This window comes from Tyto alba, unplaced genomic scaffold, assembly GCF_018691265.1.
Source record: "Tyto alba isolate M040663 unplaced genomic scaffold, T.alba_DEE_v4.0 Super-Scaffold_40, whole genome shotgun sequence".
NCBI classification, from domain to species: domain Eukaryota; kingdom Metazoa; phylum Chordata; class Aves; order Strigiformes; family Tytonidae; genus Tyto; species Tyto alba.
Window position 1 is genome coordinate 6,919,680 of NW_024881316.1, and position 19,878 is coordinate 6,939,557.

Sequence of the window (19,878 nt, forward strand, 5' to 3'; positions counted from 1 at the left end):
ATGAGAAGAAACATTTGTTGTAGTTCCAGAGAGAGTTTGCAATTTCATAACTCTTATTTAAGATAGTTTCATTAAAAAAAAGACTTGCAACAACGTTTACACTATTTCCATACAATGACGAGCATCCCAAATTTGAAATTAATATGTTTAATGGGCAACATTCCTTCATTAAGAAGACCTAGATAAATCATGGTGATTTTCTTTTTTTCATTCATCTTTCTTTGCACTGTAGTTACTACTTTAACACCAGACTAGGTAAGTCTAAGGACAGACAGAGCACTGAATAATATCAACATCTGCAGAGATAAGATTAATTTTTTTTTTCTAAAGTAATCAAAAAGTGGGTTGTTTTTGCAGTATTGTACATAAATATTTTCCATTATTTTTCTACATTGTGGTTGTTTGCTAAATGTACCATTATGCCACCAACTTCAAAGCTTAAACTTGATCTAACTAAGACCTGTCTTCTAAACAGAATAATAGAGGGAAAAAAAAAAAATCACCTAACATTACTTGCTTCCATATTCCATTTCAGTTTCAATATAGGATTGTTCTATTAACTGTATTCTCTAATGGTCTGGTCAGCCTACCATTAAATTATTCAAATAAAGATGAGGGACCTGATTCTCAACTGGCATATATCAGTATAGTTTCATTGATTTAAATACGGCTATACCAATTTACATCTCCTGTGAATCATGCCCATCATTTCAATCAGAACGATTAAATGATTAGTTTCCTAGTATATTAGCATAAATTGGTAATAACTAATGAGTGCTCATAATTCTCTGCCTTTTTGTAAAGCCCTTTTCAAGCATAGGAGCATTCACCTGGTAGAAGGGTGAATATATAAACTGTTGTCACATAGGCAACTGAATAGTGTTGCACAGCACAGTTAAAACCATGGAAAAGATGTACAGTCCTTCTGAATTTATAACTCGCAGTGCTTAAGAAATTAAAGAGAAATTTTAGCTCGGATTAAAAGAACAGATGCTGCTATTTTACAGTAGTGCAAAATAATACTGCAATAAATGGCCTAAGAGGGTATTAATTTTATGCTATAGAAAGACTAATGTGTCTTTCTCTGAAAGAAAACGTTACTCTAGAAGAATAATATTTGAGAAAAATATCAGTTTTTAACAAAAATAGGATGAATTAGCAACTGCTGTACTAAAGAAAACATCAGTTATAGTATCAGATATGTAAACAAATTAAAAAACAGTGAAAGCTTATACTGTAGTATGCCTTTTTAAAAATCTTGATGGTATTTTCAAATCGTCAAGTATTCATCAGCTGTGTTAACAAACTTCACATCACCTAAGGTGTGCTTTTCCCCAGCCACTACTACTTCTAGGCTTCAGTGTGAAGCAAGGAATTTTCCTTTTTTGCCTCAAGGAGATCACTTTCGGGACACTTTGGTAGCTTCACAGGATGTCAGAAAGAAGAGGACAGAAGTATTTGTCACAATTCCAGAAACCTCTCCCATCTAAAAAATTCCTAGATTTTCTTGCACATCAGTCCAAGGCAAATAAATTGACTCCGCTAATAATCAAACTCCATAACATACACCTTGGTATTTCATTTTGTCTTGGTGTTTCACTTTGTATTCTGTAACAACCACATACTTCATATGGAGAAAATTGATTTAAAAATAATAATTTAAATGTAAGGTATTTTTTCCAGATAAATAAAAGCTGTAAAATAGAAAAAAAAATAAAATCACAGAGGGACAAATGCTCAATCCAGATATTATTCTGCAGCAAATATAATATGTTAAAGATGTGCTGTAAAACTTGAGGGGGAAATAATTGATTCAAAACACTTGCCACTAGAGTGAGGTGATGTAAGTTAACAGACATTCTTGGATAGGATCTATTAAGCCCGTGTCCAGCTCAGCAAGAGGCATTTCCATAGTTTCCTTAGATTTTGTGTACTTCAGCTTTTACAGGTACAATAATATTGAACGGATTTATCATAAAATAAGAGTAAAAAATAAACTCAAGTTACATCTGCTGGGCTTACAGCTTGCATAATATCAGAAGCAGCTTAATAAAGAAAATACAGACTTTGGGAAACAGAAATGATCATGAAATCATTAAAAAATTCTCTGGACTGAAAAAGGAAATTAAAAAAGAGGAGAAAGAAAGAGAGAATGAAAGAGAAAGGGCAAGAAAAAATAAGAGAGAGAAAGAAAAAAATTAGAGAGAGAATATGAAACTAACCTTACTCAGAGTCAAAATGCCATTCAGTAATCTTGTTTTCATTTCTAGAAAGTACCTGTATTAAACCCATTTTTATTAAAAGTGGGGTTTGGTGCCCACCTTGACTTTACCTTCTAAATATATATATATCTATATCTACAGACATACAATCAATTTTTGACTCCTGATCAGAATAATTCATTTCAAATCCTCATTTCTCTTTTTTTTTTTTTTTTTTTTTTTTTTTTTTTGTCCAAGACCTGTTTGGAGTTTCTATAGAAATTTAGGAATCTCAAGACCTTGAACTTCACTGCAGGTGTTCCCAGTGTGCACTATCAAGTCAAGAAGTCAAGAACAAATTCTTAGATATAACTCCCAAATACCATGTACCTTTTATATAATATTTTTCAAAGTTTTGGTGATAAAAAATAAATACCCAATATAGATAGGAAACTTTGTTGTAGATTACATTTGTAACATACCTGTATTTATACATTTAGATAAGTATGTATCAGGTGTGTGTTCAAGCATACAGTCATCTATGCATTAAACTTATGTGTATACATATATATATATGGATGTATCTATCAAAATCTTCAAAACTGATTCAGCAATTAAACTGTTTTTTTCAGCATAAAATGCAGCAGTAATATAATTGTCAGTAAATCTGATTTCCACACAGCTTTCCTAGTTTCACTTTGAGGTTCTAATTCACCATTATGCAAAACTTTTACTAACACAAATAAAAGAATAAAAATAAAATCAACATGTGGGAAAACCCAGTGTGGTTTTTTTTGTCTGACTTTTGTAAAACCATTGAAACTTGGTGCTCAGTTTAAAATCTCATCTAAGAAAGCTGTCAGTTAAAAATATTTGTGCAAGAGACTTGTTTCTTTAAATGAATGGAGCATAAACCGATTTTAGGCACAGCTTCCCCAGTGTTTCTTCATGTTTTTGTATCCTCTACACAGGAGCAAAACATACAATAGAATACAAGAAATCTCACTTTGGAAGGTTGGAAGACTGAGAGCAAATCTGCAGTTCTTCACTCCATTTTCCTACGAGTGTCTTGCACAGTTTAGGTACTAGTGGCATTTGCTACTTGGATACATTTACATAGAAACATTTCTTCTCCTGCACTCCCTTAAAAGTCCTTGGGAGGTTTTCTGTTGACTTCACTGAGGTAAGGATGAGGCATTATAAGACACTGTTCTTGATGACCCACAGTTGGTGCGCATGCACTCCCTTTTCAAGTTTTACTCTTTTACCACCTCCTTCCCCCTGAGTCTAGAGAAATGCAGTAAAGTCTGTGTCTTCTCTACAACCTCTGTCTTAAATAGTGGGGAAGGAAACAAGAGAATGAAACTGAAGTGGCTGGCACTATATACTCTATTCCTGCCACCTAGCAGTACAATAAAGAGTCTTTTTTGCAGTATAAAGACAAGACTCGCGCAGTCTACATTGCAATAGTGATAAAAAAATAAAGGAATTGAGCTGACTGAAAATACAACTGTGTGAAAGAATCCTAACATACATTTGATTCTAATGTATACCTCCGGTATATAACTATATTTAATACCTGCTGTCTCCTCTAATCTTTACTGAGTGCAATGCTATCATCTGGAAAAGCAAAATGTAAAACCAAAGCAAGCATTTCTTTGCAAAATATTTTGGTTACGTTAGAATTGGTGAGACTCTCCTACACACTGGGGGGTATCTTCATAGTATTTAATGAGTCCTTTAGTTACAGAAACTTTAAGTCAGTGGTTTTAAGTTTAAGAGAAATCATAACAGTAAGTTTTAAAAGACCTCTTCACCTACACTGCTTCTATTGGTAAATCAGCTGGTACAGAATATGAAATGAAATAGTACTGCAATCAGTGTCAAGAGTTTAACATTTTGGATTTTATACACTAAATGTCATTCTAAAGTTAGACTTTGAAGAAGTGCATTCCATTGTGATACCTAATTGGTAGCCTTTTTCATAGTCGCAGTTTTCCTATTTTGTGGCCAAGCATCTGCATATTAATAAGTAATGACATTTAATAAGAGTAAACACTCCAAAGAAAGACACTTAACTCACTGTCTTTATTCACTGTATCATAGTAAAACTGTACACTTACGCCAAAGGGAAGTTATGCCTTTAAACTGCAACTCTAAATTGCAACTAACATGCTGAAGCAAGGATGTCACAGTTACGCGTAATTACCATTTCTACAGGACCCTGCTTCCTGTGGTGACAGTAGCGTATATAAAAGATAACATTTTCAGTCTTTGATGTCACTTTTCTCATACAAAACTGTTTTTTCACTAAGAGCCCCATTCAGTAGCCCAGCCTTATCCAGTAAAGCACTAAGCACATGCCTAGATCCTATTTATTTCAAAGGAACTTAGACACATGATTATGATTTTTTTTTCTGAGAAAGGATTGAATAAGTATATGTTTCAAATGTTTTGTCATATGGGAACCTAAAATAGGAGTATAACTCCTAACTGCAATCCTACTAATACTCCTGACTACCTAGGAATTTTAATGTCAACAACTTTTATCATGTTTTACAGGTTTATTTTTCCAAATAATGTTTTAGCATCATGTTGCCTTATCACATAGCACATGCTGTAAGCTTATTACAATCCAACAAAAAGTTTAAAAAAATACTAAGCTTAATCATATTTGAATCTTTAATACTTTACTATGGCTTAAAGACCATAAGCTTTAAATACCACAGAAGCTTTTTTTTTCATATTTGAAATGAGAATGCTAAGAAAGGTATCTGCTGCTTATACAACAGGTTGTAAACCAGAAATTCACAGAGAAACCAGGAGGAAAACCCTGGCTATGTCTCCCGCATTCCTCTTTCCATCTCTTGCTTTTTCTTATTAATAATCACTGTAATAAAAAGGTGTTTTCCTGGATAAATGCTACAGAACAAAGAATACAGTGTGATTGGCTCTGTTATACTACCGATTTTTTTCCTAGCAGCCTTGCTATAAACAGTGCCCAGATTGATAGCAACAGAAACTGTCATCTACTCTCCCTGTACAAACTACCACTGTGCTACACGAAACCTGAGGAAACCTGTTTTAGCAACCCTATAACTGAAGTCACCCTTTATAGAAATACTTACTGTCTAATACCTCAATGTTATTTGTTGGGTTTTTTTTTAACTAACGTCCTCATTATAACAGTCTGTGGTGGTTTTAACATTTATACACTAAGGATGACACATTGAGAAGGCTGTGTCATCGTCATTCTCCTAACAGAAAACAACTGGGTGCAGTTTTCCTTGGGGCCCTTCAGTGATTTTCATGACTAGGGTAGACTGTAGTGGCTGTTGACGTACATGTAATTCACTGCCTTCTTTTTCATAGGATCATTACATTTTCTCTCTTAGGATAATTTCTTAGTTAGTGCACAGAACTGTAAATTTAGAAATGTATTTTCTATTTCTCACTGGGCCACAGACTTTCTACGTGGATCCTGAACGAATTGTTTTACTTACTCTACCTCAGCTTTTCACATCTGAAAAGTAGAGATAAAAACAACAGGAGCACTTCAAGGCTTAATTCATTAAAACTGGCAAAGAACTTTCAGGTCAATGAATGGAGGCTGTTACAGATTAACACATTAAAAGTTTTACTAATTTATTTGTGATCTACTTTAACTGATGCAAGATGTTTCTAAACTAGAAGCAGCAGGAAAATTTAACACTGTATCACTGGTATACATGTCCAGTTTTATAAGACCAATAACTGCAATTGAAAGATATTAAAGTGTTTCCTCTATTTAGGCTGTGTACCAGAGTACTAACATACACTTCAGGAATAACCATCTTCTGATGGAAAGTTAAAATAAAGCTCAATGCAATATTAATACATAGTTCATGTTTATACACACATACACGGTACACATACAGAAAATATGTGCATTGAGATACTAATCCAAAAGATTAGTATCTCAAAAGAAAAAGATTTTTCCTTGATTGTGTTACAAGGCCGTAATTCCTCAAGCTCAATGATCCCCCCTGTTGTAGGAATGCTCTGAAATAAAATGCCTGTAATTAACTAATATATAATTTTATATAAGATCCTTTCTTTAATACAGGTCTTCATATTAATGCACTGTGGTTAAAGGAAAATAAAATAGTTAGCAGAGGAAGAAAAGACATATTTGTATTTTTAAAAATAATAAAATCTGCTTTATTTCAATAGCATTTTTCCTCAGGATTTTTTCCTTTAAAAATAAAAATTCCATTTTCCTGACTGAATTCAAAATGATTGACTGGAGCACAATATTAAGTAATAAATAAAACAGTCCCAGTGCCTGAAAGACTCCTGAATAAAGAGAAAATTATTTTTGGATTTTCCTTCTGATCAGATATGAAATATTCTGAAACGCCACCTCTATAATTTGATAAAAAGCTTGATATCCCCAAATGAAAATAGGATTCAGCACTTTCATTTTTCTGTCTCTAAAGGAACCTCTAGGTAAACTGATTTTAAAAAAATGAAAATCTCAAGCATAAAGGTGGGAGTAATGAAGCAAGTTTAAATATGCGCTGACCTTTGAAATGAACTGCATTCCATGTTGTTTGGCCAAGAAGCTGGCTGTGTTGCTGTCTCCATCAATTTCCACAGCATAAAAGATGTGGGTTTTGGAGCTGCTCTGCTCTCTGGTGGATGTCGATAGGCATCGCCGCAAATACACCAGTTCTGATAGTAACAGCCATATGTTCATTGCTCTGAAATATTAAAAAGAAATCCACAAGGGATAAAAGTGTAAGCATCTTCTTTTGTTGTTGTTGTTCAGTGTAAGAATTTACCCAGAGGTAGTTGTATTTTATTTTCCCCTTCTTTGGTTAAAAAATAAAATCCTACAATCTTTTGTTTAGTAACAAAATTAAACTAAAAAGAAGAAAGCAAAACAAAACATATTATTTTTGAAAGCGAAGATTATTGTGTTGCTTGACAGGATATAAAAGCAAAGTAGTATTATGTTATACAATTTTATTCATACAAATTCAAAAATAAAAATGTACACTATTTTGTAGCTTTAGCTATGTAATTATTTCCTTTTTCCACTCCTGTTTTATTATACAAATTTCACTACTTTTATTCAGTGATTTGCTAATCTCAAGCTGTTCACTAGGTCTGAAGGTCAAATAGCATTCTCTGAAAAATTTCAAAATGGAAGACTGACACTTTCATGCATAGTAATTTTAACAACAACCACTAATCTAAATATCTGTATATCTGTTCTAAGTCCTTCTTTAACATATTTTATCAAATATAATTTTTAAAGAAAGTCTTATGATCTGGTCATATACTGCCTAGAAAACTGAACGATAGAAAGATGACAAAGTCAAGATTATATACGAGAAGTACTACAGGTGTCTTAATTAAGCAAAATTCATAGTTGGCTGAAAATTGATTCTGTACATGCTAACTCTTAGGTACTATATCCTGGCTTTAAAAATATGACAGCAGCAAGTAAGAAAATCATCCTGAGTGATATCCTGGCATTTCATCTGTTTCATCTGTGATGAAACAAGGATGTCTTTTAAGTAGATGTGCCATTAGGTACAAACAGTGGTAGAAATCCAACTAACTTTTCCACCTACATTTCCATTCTTTTACATACCTGTTAAGATCTCTACAATAATAGAATTTTAAAATTAATTTTTAAATGGATAGGATAATATAGTTTTAGGTAGTCATGTTCATTTGTATGCTTGCAAAGTTTGCAGCAATTAATATTCAAATAGTCTTTTAAAACAGCAGTTAGATATAAATTATCAGTGGGACCATACAATTATGTAGAAATAAACCACTGTATCAATCCAGTTTTTGAAGATATATATCTGCCTTTCCTAAACCATGTCTTTCAATTGCATCTTTCTTGGAAGTCCAAAAATTAACGCAAAGCAGTCAATGACTGAATTCCACCCCCACACACAGTTGTAGCTCTTTTTAATATTAGGTGCAAATTAAGGTGCAACAGAAAAAACAGTTTATCTCATATCTTGCAGTCCACAATAATATAAACCTACAATCTTTAATAAACACTGCCAGGCTGAAAAAATATACTTAAGGTATCTGCACAGCTAAAGATAAAAATCAGATCTTGAATGAGATCCCACCAGCTAGATACTTCTGAAAAGACATAGTAAAGCCTATCATATGGAATTCCTACTAATTACATTAGAGTGTTCCTGGATGCTGGTTGCTATCTGAGGCACAGATAGACTCACAGAGGTGGGGGATTTTTTTAGCCAGACATATGCAGTCTAAATTTCTAACGTTCCTCTTCAAATATGAGTTAAATATGTAGCAGGGACACTACTGGTTTTCCACATGGTGTTTTATTGGAACACCAAGGATTGAGGTAGTGGGAACTGCAATTTATTTCTGCTGTCTAGCTAAGCAATCAGATTACAGCCCTATGAAATGAAGCCCAGTAATCAATGCAAAGGAAGCCATGAAGATTATGGAAGATTAAGTTTCAGCTCCTACCTGTAAGAAGATGAAAATTTCATCAAGTATTGTCCAGGACAATGCATGAGGTTAAAGGTTATTTGTCTTGGTGTTTCTTCTTCTAATGCAGGTGTACTGTGTATGGGCTACTTACTTATATGGTGATTGAGTCAGAAAAAAAAAAAAAAAAGGCATCACAGCTTAGTCCACTCTAAACATGAATCAGAATGGATTTCAACCAGCGTCTGTTTCCTACCAATTCTAATATAGTCTAGAGCCAGTTTGATCTCCACAACCAGTTTAGGGCAATGTAGCTGGCCTATATTTAAAGTAAGCCAAAGGCTGTAGAGGGTACAGAGGAATTGGGGCTGCAGAGAGAATTAAGAAAAAAACCCCAACAAACTGATAATGTAGACCCACTCTGTATAATTAATAGAGAATAAAACATTTCCAGAACAAAATACCAAGTCAGTCTACCTGGAACTCCCTAGATCATAAGAGCATTCTTTCAGACAAAGAAAAATACAGGTTCATCCCCCTGCAGAGACATGTAAGGGTAGAGCACCATATATTTCAGTAAGGAACTGATACCACTGCAATATTGGTAAAAGTGTTTTGGAGATACTTCTCTCCTCTGATACTATATTCCTTGACATTCACTTTACTGCTTTTCAAATCAAACTATTTTGCTGGCACTAAAGTAGAGATCTGCAGAATTTATTCATTTTTTCCAAGCCGATAGGTTTGGCAAATTTGACCTGACCTGAATGGAGTCACTCTGCAGATTTGTTTTTTTGACTACCAGTCAATTTTCTGGAGGAAAAAAAAAAAAAAAAAAGAAAATACAGAAAAAAAATCTACAAACACAATGCAAACATATCTGAGAGGAATTTCTTATATCCTAGTGGCTTATGCTAACTCTAACTAGAACTGGAAACCAAAATGTTGGGAGACTAAATAGGAAACAATCTAAAAAGCAATAATCAGTGAAAGCCTCTGCTATTCATATATACATTAGGAAGCTTCAACCATCAGTATAAAATTAACAATATGTGACATCAGGATGATACATAGAAAAACACTTGTTTGACAAACTGAAGAAAAAAACCTCTACAATTAATAAAATTTGAGATGCTTGTTTCTGAAAACAGATAGTAATCCTGAAAATTTATATTTTCACAGAAGACTTATACATTTAATAATATTCCTTCCACAAAAATACAAATTGACTAGATTCTTGCTCTCCAAGTAATTACAAATCTGTCCTACAAAGAGGAGTTGGTAAACATACTTAAACACAGCTTCAAAAGCAGTGCCAACAATTTAAACAATATTTCATAGGTAGAAGTAATAATTGGTCACCTTCACAATCATGACACTGAAGCAAACCAAAACAGGTGTAGTTTCACCCCAATTATTAGCTCCTGAAAACAAAGTGAGTGGGGAAAAAACATTATTTTACCTCTACAAAAATTATATCTACTTCTTTGTGGAAACCTTTGGGCCTCACCTATAATGTGGAATAGGGACTTAAATTCAGCATGAGATTAAAATACACCCAAACTTGGACAAGATACTAAGGCTTTTAAAACTGTAGTCACAACAAGGTCAAGAGAGGCATGTAACAGCTGAAAATTTACATCATGAAAGATTCCACCTGCACAAAGCAATCTCCATCACAAAACTGATCCTGTATTTCTCCCATAATGCAGTTTTTCCCTATGTTCCAAACCATATATTGGGAGAACAAAGAGACTGTCTTGCCTATATTCTCCAAAGGCATTACTAACAGAGGGTAAATTGGACAGCAGCAGCAGAATGGAAGAATGGACAGCAGGGGTCTGCTGGTGGCTGTGAGTGAAACTGGTGATTTATGTTAGAGGACTTGGATTAACTGATTAGGATGACTAGGACTGAGAATTGAGCACCAGGGCAGTGGGACTATTGATTGAAAGCAAGAGAGGGTACAAAACAATCACAATACCAGGGACTGAATGAGAAACTGAAATAAAGAAATGATTTGCATCCCTGGGGACTCACTGAGACCTCAGCTGATAGGAAGTTAGTAGGTTCAAGTGACTTAAAGTACAATTGGTTAAAAAGAACTAGAAAAAAGAGTCAGGAATGATAGTGAATCTGGAAAGGTGCAACACTAGATGAAGCAATCTGAGTGATTTATGGAGGGATAGATTCGAGAAGGGGAGAACTGAAATAAATACAGAGTGCTGAGGAACAGCTGATTGCAGAGAAAACAAATGCAGCAAGGAACCACCAGTGTGCAACCAAGATTACCTGGGCAAAGAGACCTGGGCCAAGGATATTAGCTCTGAAAGAGGAAAGGAGGAGAAACAACAAGTAAAGGAAAACTTAACCAGGCTGTAATGAACAAACTGCAAGACTCTGTAACCTTCCACAAGACTCTGTAACCTTCAGACTAGCTCCTCTCCACAGCCTGGAACCAAATCCTAATTTCCAAATCTTGCTATTCCACTGAAACTGGAAAATACAAAGGAACCAAGTGTCTGAATTCCACCAGCTGAGCCACAGGGATAGTTAAAGCCTGGTACTTTGAAGAGTGTGAGAGTGTTCCTTCAAACAGCAATGCTCTCTGCTGTGGGTGTAAGGATTTCAACCCCACTTATGCCTCCATGAGGATATTAGCAAGTTGCCGAAGGATGATATTTCTACTCAAATTACCCTGCTAAGAAAACCCCAAGCATGAGTTAATCATACGCACAACATATAACATTAATATAATTTTGCTAAATCCAACATTTAAAAATTCCTCATTAAGGCTATTGGTGTGAATAGTAAATAGAGGGTGAAAGGTATGTTTAGAGGCTAGGAAGAAGGGCAATTAAAGACCTGAAGGTAGTCAGGATTCACAGCTTATAATAATAAAATCACATATGGTTGATTGCATGCAACACATCTTCTTCAGTATCTGTCTTTATTCAACTTTCACAGTAAATATGACATATCCTGAAGTGGGCTCTTGAGGGCTACTAACTAGTGACATCCGTGATTAATGTTATATGAGGGGATATATCCTATACAGGTCAATGCTTCAACCTGTCTTAAACTTCTGTTTCTTCAACAATGAATTCTGAATAAAATGCTTTGGTTTCAACAGTAAAGAGTAAACTTTACACTGGAAAGCAATTTAACTTCAGAACACCAGATTTCACCTAACCTATCAAGAAAGAAGATTCATAAGTTTATTAAATTCTACTGGGGGGAGAGGGAAGGACAGATTTAAGTTCTTCCTCTTGGTGTGACAAATACAGTAGTATTGTGCAAATGTAATTTCACAAAATTAAATAAAACCTAAAAATTTTCTAAACTACACATATGCAAGAACAAAATAGGCTTGTTTTTAATAACATGTGATATAATTAAGATCAAATAAAAATATAAATTAAAAACACAGTATCAATTAAACACACAATTTATTGTAGCCACCTTTCTGGGTAGTCAGTACCTGCTACAAAACATAATGTTGTCAGGCTTTGTTCTTTTTTTAAATGCAGCTGAAGTTATCCCACATGTAAACTTCATATTTGTTCTATTAACTGAATCTAATTATAAAAAACTCCAATCGAATAAAACCAAAACCAAACCAAAACTAAACAAAACAAACAAACAAAACCACAAAAAAAACCCTCTACTGTTATTTGTTTAGGTTAGGAGTATGAGATACTATCATGTAATAAAAAAAAAATATACAGTTTCTGTATTAATCAAAATGGTAGAGGACTGGTACTGAATTTGTAACAGGTCTTTACTCACTAGACCAACTAGGACCAATGCTATGGCAGAAGTATTTCTATCATTAAGTGCTTGTCACAACAAACAGTATTTTGAAATAACACTGAATTTTTTCTATAGGGTCAGTAGCAGATAAGCATCATGTTTTACAATTACTAGTCTTGAGAGTGCTCTGGGTTTGTTACATCAGAGATTTCAATTTAAATTCTAAATACGAATAATAAATCCTACAAGAAATTAGTAGCCTCCTGAAGTTATTACACAACACATGCTTATGTTCCTGAACTGTAATTTTGCTAGGTAGGCCCATAAACACTAAAAAAATACTACGTTGCTGTTTACAGTCACACAGAAAAATAGCCAGATGTGAACCTAAATTCTTAAGTTAAATGTGGTTTAAACATATTTCATAGTAAAAAACAGTGATTACCACCAGCAATATTTGCAAAAATGTTGAAAAAAAAATTACATGTGAAGTAATAGTAAATTTCCACTTTTTGTCAGAAGTGTCTGTCTCTCATAAAACAAAATCTAACTGGTATAAAAAAAGAGAGGAAACACTGAGGGCGGGGGGAGGTTTAATGAAAATAATTGTCTTTCTTCTTGTACCATCTTCCACTGAGAAAAAATTATCTCCTTTAATTGTAGTGAGGCATTCTTTAGTTTTTGAGGAAACACTGCAAAACAGCTGAACTACATGCACCACTTTCTGAATTATCAACCATTTTCTTACAGGCTTTGTATCATATGCTGACCAAGCCCAGTTTTGCTCCAGTTTATGAAATGTGACAACACTACATTTAAAGTTGATCTATGCCGCAGGCTATTTGTGTTGTCTACTCAAGTGGTATGTCATATTGCCATGAGTCCAGATACTGTACCTTCTTTGTTTTCTTTCATTTATTTTACTGAAGTTTTATAAAACCAGAGACAGAGGCAAGATCCGAATTTATGGCATTGTTTCTCCCAGCTAAGAATAAGCACTAAACCATGAGGGTGTATTCAGAAGCATCTCCTGTGATGTCTTAGGCCTGCAGAGACAGTGTGTGTTGTTGATTTTGATTTTTTCACTGAAGAATCACTGAAGTGAAGAGTATGTAATAATGCACCCATCGTTTTATTTTATTTTTTCTGAGCAATACTTTTTTTGTTTAAAATGTATTGGTACTGGCAACTACTTTTTAAAGGATTATTTTAGATACTGTCAGCATTTCAGCATTTTCCAGCTTTGTCAAAGCACTATTGATTGTACTAGAAACTGAATAGATTTCAGTTACTGATACAGCTTGGAGTTTACCACACTTTCAGAGGACATCACTGAGCACCAAGACACTCCAGAAATTAGTAAATTGTATAGATAGTGTTTAATCTCAAAAACAGTGATATTTATGATTAAATGTATTTTGTTCCTTTAGTTAGAACATTTTTGTTGGAAAATAAGAAACAGGACAATTCCACACCACTCCTCAGACGGATCGATCTCAATATGTTTTACAAAACTACATGCATAATAACAGGAGAATAATAAATGGAAAATATTAAAAACACAAAACCACAGCTACCTAGAAGTCTGGACTTGCCAGACTGTTTATTAAAAGACCAAACTGCTGTAAAACTTCTGGAACCAAAAGGGAGGAATTAATTGTATCTAAACAGCACGTTACTGTGAATTAAGTGGTACTACTCTAGCCATGTGTTCTAACAGTATAAATATGAACAATTTACAAGATGTGTTACTATCTTCTATTAGACTAATTGAAATATTCGAGGTGAAAATTACAAGACTTCCCTCCAGTCTGAAGTAAAATTAACAATCTTCTAAACTAAATAAAAGTTGAGAACAATTGCTCTGATTTTAATTTAATCAAACTTGCCAATTCAATTACCTAAAAGATAAGATAGTTCATAAATATGGGGCGGAGAAGTATTAGAAAGGGAAAGACAATACATTTATTTGCTCCTATGGGACAGAGAGAGAGAGAGAGAACAAGAGAGACACAAGTAATTTATTGTCTGTGCAGCACTGAAAGGTTATCCTGGGGTGGCAAAAAATATAATGTGCCATAAAACCAATGTCTCTGTTGAGTCCATGGTTTTTAGTGCCCAGTAGAGTTATGAATTTTAGTTCCAGAATTATCTTTTGAAGGTATTTTGTATGTTTCCCTTGAGCAGCAAGGCTGAGAGGTCAGAGATGAAGTGGCTGTTCTGGATTAAAGAAAATGTGATATAGCTATGCAAGCTGGAATTCAAAATTCAATAAGGTTCATACAGCTATCCTACTTCAAGGTTCTCTTTAATTACCAAGAGTTCACTCCCAGAAACAAAACCAATGCAAAGCCCCTGCTTAAGCTGTTTTCAACTCAGAACAGTGTGAAATAACCTTAAACAAGTCTTAAATTATAGCTGAAAATTATTTAACTATGATGGTGATAGAACCACTATAGAAAATGGAAAACTTATACCTGGTATTAAGCACTTGCTTCTCTCTTCTTCAAAAAAATGGAGGGAAAACCCAGAAAAAGTCTTGAGACAACCTTTTATCCAGCATAACTTCAATGAACTCCTGAGCTTTTTCTAAAGGACTTCCAGAATCCATATTAACCTCCAGGTCAAGAAAAATAAGGAATGGCTCAATACTCTTCATTTAGAAGAACATTTTCCCAGTGTATGCAGAGGCACAACTATGTCAAACATGTTGAAACAACAGTTTGAAGGCTCCAAGATTTCTTTACTTAAATACCACAAACATTGGTTGTGCTCAGGAAGCATTCCAAGCTGAAGTCCTCCAAGAGATCTTTTGGGGTCTTTTAGAGAGTAAATTTCAGCTGCCAAACCATATCTCAGACATGTTATGCTGTAGAGATTTAGCCACTCTCTTGGTGGTTATCCTGCACTTAAAATTGCCCAAATTATGCTATCACTCAATGGATGATATAATAGATAAATTAAGTGTTCTAAATTACATAGCCTGTCACCCTCACTTCTGTGTGCTTCATAACTAGGCAGTAATAAGGCTGCAACAATTCTTATGAAAAGGATACAGATATCTGAGGGTACCAAAGGGGAGAAAGAACAGCTTCTCTTCTGACTATGCTCCTTCAAGAAATTAGATCAAGAAGCAAAATTGAAGAAGGGGGGGTCTAGACAAATTAATGTTACACATTTAATATATAAAAAATATATATGAAATTTTATAGATGCATGAAAAAATAAATAAAGGGGAGACAGTGGAAATGCACAAACAAGGATTGCAGTAACAATGAAAAAATGCTGAAATGACTGAGTCATGCTTTAAGTGTTTTTAAAGGTTTAGAATGAAACTTCACAAGATTCTGAACCATCGTATCCAAAAAGTATATTTTCATGAAGACCAGCAGTCTTAATACTCAGTCTAAGATGAACAATTTAAGCACTTAGAATAAAATCCTTCTGCTATTAGACCAACAAATTCCTATCCAGACCTCCAAATAGTATGAGCTAATCCAAGAACCTTTCAAGGTTTTGGTTTAAATGTCAACCATGCATTTCTAGAATATCTTTCCCGTACCTTAGAGTCAACAGATTTTTGGTCTTCTCTATAGTAAGACTCAATCAACTCAGAGCCAGCCTAACTAGATAAAGTTGCAAATTACTACCTTTTTCTTTAGAAAAAGTAACCCAGAAATACCTCTTTCATGATAACAAACATGATAGTATGATACATAAGAGCAACAGACTATTTCCGCAGTTGAGTTTTGGGCATTCATTGCCACGGCCAAGCCACCTGTTGGCATTTTAATTAAAAGATGGTCTTTTATTAAAAGATGATTTCCCTTCTGTGAACAACAACAGATACTTCAATTAACACCAAAATAGAACTTCAGGAAGACTAACACAACAATATATTCCCCCACAGTTATCAAGCAAAAAATCTGGAGCCGCTCTTAAAACATTTATTCCTCTTCTTTTATTCCACCACCAAGGTGATAAGAACCAATCATTCCATGCAGTTCTGTGTATATGCCCCCTCCTTGGAAACATTTCAGGTCAGGTTGCACAGGGCTATGAGCAACCTGATCAAGTTGCAGATGTCCCTGCTCATTGCAGGGGTGGGGTTGGATGAGATGACCTTTAAAGGTCCCTTCCAACCCTAACTAATCTATGATTCTATGGTTCTATAGCTCACAAAAAAACAGAGTCTGTGATATTGTAAAAACTGTGTTAAAATTCTTAATCTATTGAGAAGCCTCTGCAGCATGCATAAAGAATTGTCATTTTGAGAACTTCTGAACTTATGTAAATCAGAAAGCATAGATTGCTAGTTAAAAAAAAAAAAAAAAAGAGAAAAGAAAAGAAAAAAGAACAGATTTATGTTACTATCACCATCAGTATGAGGAATGTCATCTCATTGGACATTCCATGGAAGACCCTTTTTTACATCTAATGAGCAAGGCAATAAAGTCATATCCTAAGGCTGATATAGAACCCGTTCTAACTAGTTGCTCAAAACCAAAGATATTTATACAAATCGTACCAGAAGCATAACTTGCATGCAGACTGATGAATAAACAAGGATTCCATATACAGAATACTTGAGAATGTGATTGTAAAAAAATCAAAAAGGCGAGGATTATCCTGAAACTTATGCAAGCTATTAGATGACTACTTACTGCATGAACTGTATTATTTGTCTATAATTTAGAAAATTAACTATATGATATAATAAATCAGAATGTGAATAATAAACCATAAACTCATTCTTCTTTCTATATAAAATGCAAGGAGGAAAAGTGTGTTAAAAGATAAACTGCTTCTTTTTGGGAAATTAATGTAAAACAGAATTAGTAGCTCAGAGCTTTAGGCTGTCTGATACCCAGTAGCAAATGATTTGTCAAACCCTTTTTTCCCTAATAGGCTTATCGTTATTATGAAGACAAGGGCCTAAGATTACCAAAAATGAAAACTATTTGATACTCAACTTTTTAGCATCATATTCAAGTTATTGAAGCAAATGAATCTTTTCTACAAACTTTATTATCATTAGTAAGAAAATTCCACCCAGATAAGTATTGCTTTCTTGTAACAACGTGGCAGGTGCACCCTCCCAATGAAATTGTGGCTCTCTGGCTGTTGAACCTTTCCTGTGCCCTTGTTCTCAGGGTTTTATGGTAGTTGGGGTCCTTGGCCAACAGGGGCTGATATTGACCACAGGTCAGATTCGGCTCAGGTATCAATGGAGTCCCGGGGGGAGCCATTTGGAGCTCGTCCCACCCGGCGCAGTGTGCTGCAGGTAAGGGCTCTCCCCTTGGGTTGGGGCGCCGCTCAAGGAGACTCCTCGGGGTTCCTACGGGTTGGGACGCTGCCCTGAGATGTTCTTCAAGGTTGAGAGTCCTCACCTTTTATTAGGTGAGTGATTGAGCATTTGGGTTGTCATTAAACCCCTGGTTGATGTTTTGGGTTGTTGTTAAACCCCAGAAGTTTGTGTGGTGATAGTTTGTTCTCCTCTCACGGACCTGTTGTTTGTATGTTTGCGGAATGTTGATTCATTGTGTATAAAAATAAATTTTGCTTTTTTTTATTGTTAAGTGGTTTGGGAGTTTCCGCAACAAACAATAAAAAGGAAAAACAATTTTTATTTTCTTTAATAGATTCATTTACTACAGATTATTCCCCTGAGAAATACTCTATACAATCATAAAGGATACCAAAACCTGAATCTTGTCTAAAATTCAAGAAGCATTGGAAGTGCTTCAGAATCACCTTTAGCTCAACAGTGATTTCTACAGCCAATTAAACAGTGGAATTCATGGACTCTGAGAATGCCATATGCTGCCCTCTGCTGAAAAGATGATCATTACGACTTAAGGTCTTAAGGCTGGAAGGTCTGACAGAAGCAAAAAATAAGTGGAGGATCCTCTGATTTCAGGGATGTGGATAATTCCTTTAGGGAGAAAGGAAGATTAAATGCTCACCTGGGCAAAGAAAAACTTCACAGAACATATGGTATGTATGTATAAATTATCTTGACAAGAACATGAAGTCAGCAAATTGGTTATTAGAAATATAACTATTCAGAATTACATCGATTATATTCATAAACAACTTTAAAATGGCTACCTGTCAAATAGTTTAGACCTAACATTAAACTTACTTTAAAGATGTTATGATATAATGAGGAGAGTCCTTCAGAGTGAATATATATATTTTTTACCCCTGTGTTTATTGATTGGTGAATATAAATGTAGATGTATATATTTCAAAGTCATCGTGAGAAAGTTAGCAATAATGTTGCAGTTAAATAAATAATAAAATGTTTACACTCACTTTGGAATACTTTTCACATTCAATGACTCTTATATCTTAACAACCCCCTCCAAAAAAAAAAAGGAGATATACTGGGCATTTTCCTAATGCTTACTGTATCAATAGCCCAAACAACAGATGCACAAAAAGAATAAGCATTGAAGAAACAGGCAGACTGTACACTACATTAAATAAAACTATCTTCGTGTTTCATGAAGAAACAGTCTGAGGATGGTATAACTGAAGTTTTCAACTAATAGTCTAAGTCTAAGGTTTTAACTGAAAGAAAAGATGCTTACATACAATTACTTTATTTGTATTTTCTTGTAAGAAGTAACGCAGTCATCCTTCCTTCTAAGGTAATGTACTATTCCTGCACTACAGTACCATATAGCAACAGCAGAATTAAATGGTATCTCAGTGACAGTAGAATCACATTTCTACTTTTATCTACAAAACATTATGTACCACCTAGAATAATGTATAAAATGAAGACTGAAGTACTGTCATAGACCCCATTTGACAGGATTTTATAAAAACAGTTGTCCATTTAGCCTGTATTTCCCTTGCTAAGATCACTTTATTATTATGACTGTATATGTGAAATTTTCTTCTGAATATTGTCATCTTGCTGGCACCATACATACTCACTCCATTATATGGCACTGGAGCTGTAAGATACACCAGAAATTCACATGCATATTGTTCCCTGGGATGATTGCCATAGAAGACTCAGTGCAGTGTATTTTGAAGTAAAGTAATAGAGTGTACAATGGTGAAATTTCTGTTTAAATGGTACACTCAACGCTTGTTTCCCATAGATGACCGGTATTAACTGGTGTTCACCAGCAGCATCATAGTGTGTGATTTATCACCCTATTCCTACCTTCATATATCTAATAGTATAGAAAGTGTTAGATTTCTATTAATGCTTTTTGTTAAAAAGTTGTCATTTTCTATAATGTTTTGATAATCGGGAATATTGTTTCATTTGCGTGCATAATGCTTTAATTTAAGTGTATTTTACTACATGACAATCAAGGGAAAAAATGTTGATGGATTACCAGCAGTCACGTTTGCTATTCTGTGATGTTTGATCATCCTCAGTGATAGAGATTTGGTCAGACAAAACGTTAATATATATAATTAGGAG

General features: G+C 34.4%; 1 long non-coding RNA gene across 3 annotated transcripts in view; it reads right to left on the reverse strand.

Annotated features, from left to right (window-relative positions):
* Positions 1 to 19,878, reverse strand: part of LOC116964974 — a 215,770-nt gene that overhangs the window by 157,340 nt on the left and 38,552 nt on the right. For all 3 annotated transcript variants that reach the window (XR_006166528.1, XR_004409064.2, XR_004409063.2), the window contains one exon: positions 6,766 to 6,943. This is a non-coding gene — a long non-coding RNA (uncharacterized LOC116964974). The remainder of the gene's footprint in view (positions 1 to 6,765; positions 6,944 to 19,878) is intronic.